The following is an 8734-nucleotide window of genomic DNA, read 5'->3' on the forward strand; positions in this document are numbered from 1 at the left end:
ACCATCTAAAGGGTGCAAACTCATTGAAACAGGAGAGACAAAATGCTGCAAAGTAGGGAAAAATAATCTTATACTAAAGGTGGTGGAGAGAATTAGGGGAAATTTTCCAGGTGCAGGGCACAATTTGCATGGATGCATACTTATTGTTAACTCACACTCCCTTGTGCCCACCATGTAGATAAATTTGGGTGTTTAATCTTGAACTAATTTTCTATTTCAAAAATATGTCTTAAGTGAACAGCTCATGAAACTGTCAAAATTTAACTTAGTGATGGTTAACAATAACAAGAAAGATTTACTGATCCCAATTTCTAAATTAAAATAACGTTGAAATAATTGGCATAGGGAAGTTAAAATTCCAAAACTAAAAACAAACCTTTAATTACTAAATTTTCCCTTTAAAGGAGAAAGAAATATTTGGCAATATTAGCGATACTGCATCCCTCTGAAGCAGTGTTTTTTGAACTTTTTAGCTTCTTCCTTGATTTAAATATGTATAGTGTTCAACACATTAAAGTGTTCAATGTGAAGCTGCTATGGCTACAACAGGATCCCAGACACCAGCAACCACGTCTCACTTCCTGGGGTCCCCGAGGCTCCGTACCACACACACACACACACACACACACACACACACACGTAAGTTATATTCAAAATCATTTATGAATATAGAGGCAAAAATCAATACCAGCAAATGAACTATTAAAAATGAGGCATATTTCTACACATTACTATAGATTGTTTTCTAGGATATATTGTTTTTAAAAAAGGTACAGAAGAAAAAGTGCATTGTATTCTGGGGATATGAAGAAGTGAAAGTAACAGGCTTATGTGAATTTTTTTTAAAAAGCACTAGAAAAATAAATTTTAACAATGTTATATGTTGGTCTGTGTAAAGTAGAGGAGACAATGATATAAATTAAATTACTTTGAATATATCTTGTTTTGTAGGTTTGATTTGACTTTGAACCATGCAAATATATTTATATCATTTGGATACTAGTAAATAAAATGATCTTTAAAAATAAAAAGTGACTAGCCCTGGCCAGTGTTTCTCATTGGTTAGAGTGTTGGCTTTCGTGTTCGATGGTCAGAGCATGTGCAGGAGGCAAACAATGTGTCTCTCTCAAGGTGATGTTTCTCTCTCTCTCTCTCTCTCTCTCTCTCTCTCTCTCTCTCTCTCTCTCCTCCCCCTCCTCCTCCTCTTCCTCTTCCTCTTCCTCCCTCCCTCCCTTCCTCCCTTTCACTCTTTCTAAAAGTCAATGGAAAAAATATCCTCAGTTGAGGACTAAAAAAAAATGACTGTGTATATAGTTGGTGGCATAAATACTGATAAGAACTATTCCTACTACTTTAAAACACATCATTTGACTGTGGGTTGTTTTGTGGCTTTTTTTTTTTTTTTTTTTTTTTTTAGTAAAACAAGTTGTGTTTATGTTATTGAGAATAAAGGTTTTCAGTGTAACCTCATGATGTATTTTACCTGGAAAAAAATCATTCCTAGTTGTATAAATTCAAAAGTATTGAAAGTGATGTACTTAAGAGCAAAACTATCAACCAAACTGTGATCTCTAAATAAAATTTCCCATTAAGAGGAACAAGGACTTCTTTGGAAAATGGTTGCAGGTCTTGTACAGAAACTGTACAAAATTAACCCAGTACTTGGGACTTCTGGAATGACTATATGAGGAGTTCTGCAGATTCTCTTCTGAGTAAAACAACTATTTAACCTGTGAAAATTATAAATCACGGCCATTTAAAGTCTTTGGTAAACCAAATAAACTACAAAAAAACCCTGCAACATCAATAAGCCTTTGGGAAGGAAAGGGGACACATAAGAATCCAGAGTTGATACAATATATTATTTTAGATATCTAGTTTTTAGGAAAACATAGACATGCAAATAAATATGATAGTGTGACTCATACAGGAAAAACAGTGGGCAACAGAAATTGCCTTTGATGGGGGCCCAGTGGACACAGCAGACACAAGTTATAGATCAGCTATTATCAATAAGTTCAAAGAATGAAAGAAAACCATGTTTAAAAAAATTAAGGGAAGATGTGATAATAATGATTTACCAAGTGGAAAATATCAATAAAGAGATAAAATCTTAAAAACAAATTGAAATTCTGACACTGAAATTATAGTATTTGATATAAAAAATTCACTAGACGCTGCTCAAGTGTAGATTTGAGCTTCCAAAAGGAAAAAAAATAACCAAACTTGAAAATAGATCATTAGAAACTATAAAATCTGAATAAAAGAAAGAGGAAAGCATAATGAGAAATGAACAAATCCTCAAAGAGCTGTGGGGAAGTATTAAGAAAACCAATACACAGGTAATGGGAGTATCACAAGAGGAACAGAAAAAATAATTGAGAAAATAATGGATGAAAACTTTCCACATATGTTAAAAAAAGATAATCTATATAACCAAAAACTTCAAAAAAATCCAATAAATATAAATATTCATACTTAGATATATAATAAGTTGTAGGAAAAAAGTAAAGAGAAAATGTTAAAAGCATAGGAGAAAAATTAAAGATATCTTCACATACAAGGGAATACCAAAAAAATTAACAAGTGACTTTCATCAGGAATAATGGAGGGCAGAATATAGTGGCACAGCATACTCAAAGTGCTGGAGAAAATTTTGACACTGAAAAATCCTATATTTAGCAAAACTATCTTTCCGAAATGAAGACAAATAGAAATGAACTCCTGGAATGACAGCGCGGGGATCTCTAATGACCTGCTCCCAGGGAAACTGGTGAAAAATATTTCAAAACAACAATCTCAAGCTTTTAGAAATGGTCTTAAAGGCAAATGAAATGTCTATTAAAGAAAATCTATGAAAATTCAGCAAGAATAGTAAGAGTCTGTGGTAGATGAATCAAGACTACATCATCTCCCCAGCCCTCTCTCAGGTGAGCAGGGCAGGACTGCAGCTGTAACAGGACTCCCTCTTCCCCCAGCTCCCAGCCAGAGGGCTTTCTACCCAAATGAGCAGGATTTTACTTTCCATGCTGCCCCAGATGTTTGTTTCTAAGGATAAGCCCCAGGCAAGTGCAACAATAAAGTGGGGGCTCCCTTTATCTGCCCAGCCACCATTTGTGGAATAAAGGTTGTATCTTGGGCACAGCATGTTAGGAATACAGGGATCTCAATAACCTTTGCTCTGGATCATGCAGTGGTAGTTCCACGCCAGGAGAGGAAAGGCAAGAAGACCTCAAGCTGCTGTCTTCCTTTGCCAAGTGCTCACCTCCTGGAGTGAGGGTATGACTCAGAGAGACTTTTTTTTTTTTTTTTTTTTTTCAGTTTTCCTATGGCCAGTTCCAGAAGATTGGCTCAGAATTTGCCTGGGGAAAGAAGCAGGCTATAAAAGAGATAGCTCCTAATCTCTTCCCAAAGGAAATGACTTCATTTGCAACAGAGCATGAAGTTCAGACCTAGGGCCATTCTCAAAAACAGTGAAGGGTGTGGTGAAAGGCAATTGAGATAGCATTGTTGGATTGAGTGTAGGCCAGTTGGTTTGCTAGAAAGAAAGAAGAAAGCTGGGATGAGCCCTCCTGGGGTCAGAGCAAATATCACACAAGGATATAAGAAAGTATTTGGTTGCTACATTTGGTTGAATTTGTTTACAAAGCAATCTATGCCTAAAGGCATTATTGAAAATAATAGATAACTCAGCCAGAATTAGAGAAATATAACAGCTAAATGTGATCAAGGAAAGATGGAAAGATTGCCCTACTAATGCCACTACGTGCACCCCTGAGAAGCACCATGAAAGCTTTACACTGTAGGGGGTAAATACACTTCACTAAAATCATCCAGCTAACCACTGAAAGATAAACAAGCAAATTACAATAAGAAGCCTGGAGTAAGGAGAAGACTACTGGCCAAAGTGGCTACCGTATTTTATTGAAATGGTCCAGTTTTCAACAAAAAAAATTAGGGGACATGCAAAGAAACAAGAAAGGATGATTCATATACTAGAAAGGGGGGAAAAAATAAAGGCAGGTAACATAAACTGTCTGTGAGAACGGCCATATGTGAAATTTAAGAAAAAAAGAACTTCATAATAGCTATTATAGATATGTTGAAAGAACTAAAGGAAAGCATGATAAAAGAAATAAAGAGAGGTATGATGATAAGGTCACATCAGAAAGAATATCAATAGAGAAGATATTCTAAAAGAGAGCCAAATGGAAATTTTGGAGCTTAAAAGTATAAAAACTGAAATTTTAAAATTCACGAGAGTTTCTCCAAAGTAGATTTGAACCGGCAAGAGAAAAAGTTACCAAACTGGAAGTTAAATTGATAGAGATTGTGAGAGCTGAAGAACAGAGTGAGAAGAGAGCGAAGAAAAATGAACAGAGCCTGAGGAACTGTGGGACGCCTAGTGTGTCAACATCGGTGCACCTGATGGTGATGCGGGGATTTCGGACTGGAAACGTGTGGTGTTCCTCTGGGCAGGATGGTTCCCGGGCTCTTGTCTGTCGGAGTTGAAGAAACCACGGATGGAAGATGGTATAGTAAAGGTGGAAATTTATTGAAGAACACAGACTCCCACGTGGGGAGGGGGAAAGAGTCCTACCGAGTTCCTTTTTCCAAGGTTTATAAAGGCTGCAGTTTTTTGTGCCTTGATAACCCCTCTGATTGGTCACTATTCCCCTTTGATTTGGTCACTATAGCAACTCCTGAGCTCAAAGATGGGACATGTGAGGCCCTCCTCGCTCATTGTTCTCCTATTCCCTCTGGGCTTTCTTCTTCCTTCGATTGCTACTCCCAGCTCCCTTATGTTATGGAAATGTAACTTCTCCCAGCTCCCTTGTCTTAGGGAAATGTAACTTCTGCTGCTCCCAGCTCCCTTGTCTTATGGAAATATATCCTTTTGCAACTCTGTAGCCTGTATTTTTTCCATGGACCCCTTAATTTCTAAAAATTTCCTAAACCTGCCTATTTCACCCCTAAAAATTCTTTTCAATGGAAAGCATTGAACAGAAAATATTCCCATAAAGCTAATGTAATAAAGCTTCCAAAATTTATTGGAAAACAGTAATGTACACCTTTAGGATTTGCAGAGATCCACAAACAGGTATACCATAGTAAAAATGATGAAAGGCAAAGAGAAAACCTTAAATAGAGCAAGAGAAAACAGCATCACTTACGTTGGAACCAAAATCACATTAACAGCTACCTCTACGGCAGAAAGAAATGAAGACAGAAGGCAATAGAATAATATATTTAAAGTGCTAAAACACTGTCAACCGAGAAGCCTATATTCAGTAAAGCTATATTCCAAAAATAAGGGTGAAATAAAGACTTTCCCTGATTTAAAAAAAACTAATGTAATCTGTTGCTTTCAGAAGTGCCTTACAGAACATGCTAAAGGAAGGCCTTAAGGCTGAAAGCAAGATACCACAGACATTAATTTATATTCACAAACAAATAAACAAAACAAAACAAGGAAAAAAAGTGCACCAGTAAAGGTAATTTTATGTGAAACAGTACAAATGAAAATTTTATTTTTTTTCACATGTGATTTAAAAAGCAATTTTATAAAATGGTATGCATATAATGTAGTTTTAGACTTATCACATGTAGAAACATAATATATGTGTGATTCACTTGCCAATAATAGCACAAAGGAGTTGAGGGAGAGGAAAATTGTACTGCACTTAAGACTACACATGATAATGTAATAACTATAGCAATGCATTGTTGGGTTTGCAACAGTAATATATACACATAACATCACAAAGAAGATGAAATGGAATTTAGGTAGTAATAATGTGCTTATATATAGCTAATTATGCAAATGTAAATCTGAAGCTGATTTTTATAAGTTAAGATGTATATAATAAGCCCTAGAGTATTCACTAAAAAATAAACTAAAAATTATAGTAAAAACAGCATTAGAGAAACTAAATTGTACATTAGAGAATATTCACTTACTGAAAAATAAATCAGTGAAGTAAAAATAGAGGAACAAAAATGTCATAAGCCATCAAACACTAAAATTGTAGATGCAAATCCAACTATATTAATAATATAATTAAATGTAAATGGATTAAATAGTCCAATCAAAAGTTAATGATTGTCATACTGGATTAAAAATTTATGATACAACTACACGCTCTCTACAAGAGACACATTTTAGCTTCTTTTTCGAGAAAACACGAAATGGCCGATGACACCGGTGCTGCGGGAGGGCCGGGAGGCCCCAGGGGCCCCGGAATAGGAGGTCGCAGTGGCTTCCGTGGAGGATTTGGCAGCGGCATCCGGGGCCGGGGTCACGGCCGGGGTCGGGGCCTGGGCGAGGCCGAGGAGCTCGTGGAGGCAAGGCCGAGGACAAGGAGTGGATCCCTGTCACCAAACTGGGCCACCTGGTCAAGGACATGAAAATCAAGTCCCTAGAGGAAATCTACCTATTTTCCTTGCCGATCAAGGAATCTGAGATCATTGACTTTTTCTTGGGGGCATCGCTCAAGGACAAAGTCTTGAAGATCATGCCTGTGCAAAAGCAGACACGTGCTGGCCAGAGGACCTGGTTCAAGGCATTTGTCGCCATTGGGGACTACATTGGACATGTCGGCCTGGGTGTGAAGTGCTCAAAGGAAGTAGCCACTGCCATCCGTGGAGCCATCATCCTGGCCAAGCTCTCTATTGTGCCAGTGTGACGAGGCTACTGGAGAAACAAGATTGGCAAGCCCCACACCGTACCTTGCAAGGTGACTGGCCGCTTTGGCTCTGTACAGGTGCGCCTCATCCCTGCCCCCAGGGGTACAGGCATTGTCTCGGCCCCTGTGCCTAAGAAGTTGCTGATGATGGCTGGTATTGACGACTGCTACACTTCGGCCAGGGGCTGCACTACCACCCTGGGCAACTTCAACAAGGCCACCTTTGATGCCATCTCTAAGACCTACAGCTATCTCACCCCAGATCTCTGGAAAGAGACCATGTTCACCAAGTCTCCCTATCAGGAATTCATGACCATCTTGTAAAGACCCACACCAGAGTTTCTGTGCAGAGGACCCAGGCTCCAGCTGTGGCCACCACATAATTTTATACAAGAAAAATAAAGTGAATTAAGCCTGAACAAAAAAAAACACAAAAAAAAGAGAGACACATTTTAGACTCAAAAATAAAAGTAGGTTAAACAAAATGAAAAATGATATAAAAATATGTGGACAAAATAAAAGAAGTGTTTCCATGCAGCTAATAGGATTAATTATTACATATAATTTTATACCACCCTTTTACCTGGGCAAGAGAGATCACACTTTAGATATCACAAACAAACCAAAATGAACAAATATGTGAGTACCTCTGTCACAACATGATCCATCCATCCATTTTAAAGTCAACACAGTTCAGGCCCCACACAAATGTGTCTCTACATTTCTTGCCTTATATCCCCAAACAAAGGGTGGTTATACATGAAGACATTCAAGTTTGTGAGCTGTGCCACTGCCAACACCAGAGACAGACTTGGCTTCAGAGCATATGGAAATTTTAATCAGTGGAAGCACACAGGCAAAATAAGTAAGTTAGTAAAAACAGGTTAATTTTATCTCAGAAAGCATGAAGACAAGTTCTGGGTAACAAAGTACTATTTCCAAGTGATGCCAGCTATCTATGTTCTTTCTTCTCATCTGTGTTCCATGAGCCCAGCTTTTGGCTGAGCCGCGCTCCCCCTGTGAGAGTGCACTGACCACCAGAGGGCAGCTCCTGAGCATCTTCCCCCTGGTGGTCAGTGCGCATCATAGCGCCGGGTCGTTCCACTGTTTGGTCGATTTGTATATTAGGGTTTTATTATATACTACAGGCCCAGTGCATGAAATTCATGTGCCTGTACGGTCCCTAGACCTGGCCTGCGATCAGAGCCATCTTCCCCAGCTGCCCGCAGCAGGGTCCACATTCTGCCACCACCCACCCCCGGTTCCCCATTCGCCATCGGGTGATCAGTGCCTGACAGCCAGGGAAAAGGGACTGAGAGAAGGTCAGTGTGCCACATAGTGACTGGTCCAGTGGTCATTCTGGTCGTTCTGCCATTAGGGTAAATTTGCATATTACCCTTTTATTATATAGGAGGATAATTCATAGTTGCAAGACCTCAACACTCTAGGGAGCTGCTACATGTACAATTCTAAATTCTTATCAACTGTTACTATTACTTTTTCCAGAGCAATTGACTAATACAATTTTGGGTCTTTGCTACTGCTTTGTTATGTATATACTAATATATCCTATATAATAAACGCCTAACATGCTAAGTGTCTAGTCGACCAGTTGGCTGTTCAATCAATCAAAGCATAATATGCTAATGATGTGGTAAGGTCGCTCAACTGCTTGCTTATGACGTGCACTGACCACCAGGGGGCAGACGCTCCAACAGGTAGATAAGCTTGCTGCTAGGGTCTGGCTGATCAGGACTGAGCTAGATGGGCGGACATGCCCTGGCTAGCCAACCTCCCATGTCCCTCCCTGGCCCCGATCGTGCACCGGTGGGGTTCCTCGGCCTGGCCTGCACCCTCTCACAATCCGGGACCCCTTGGGGGATGTCAGAGAGCCGGTTTGGTCTGATCCCGCAGAACAGGCCAAGGGACCCCACTGGTGCATGAATTCGTGCACTGAGCCTCTAGAGAGTGTGTGTGTGTGTGTGTGTGTGTGTGTGTGTGTGTATGTATATGTATATCTATACATATAAAAAGGTAATATGCTAATT

At 39.2% G+C, this 8734-nt stretch overlaps 1 pseudogene across 1 annotated transcript; it reads left to right on the plus strand.

Annotated features, from left to right (window-relative positions):
* Window positions 1-6189: 6189 nt before the first annotated feature.
* LOC308523919 (small ribosomal subunit protein uS5-like) lies at window positions 6190-7257 on the plus strand (annotated as a pseudogene). Its single transcript has one exon. The product of its transcript is annotated as a small ribosomal subunit protein uS5-like (transcript).
* The last annotated feature ends 1477 nt before the right edge of the window (window positions 7258-8734 follow it).

This window comes from Myotis nattereri (genome assembly GCF_964212035.1).
Source record: "Myotis nattereri genome assembly, chromosome: 8".
NCBI classification, from domain to species: domain Eukaryota; kingdom Metazoa; phylum Chordata; class Mammalia; order Chiroptera; family Vespertilionidae; genus Myotis; species Myotis nattereri.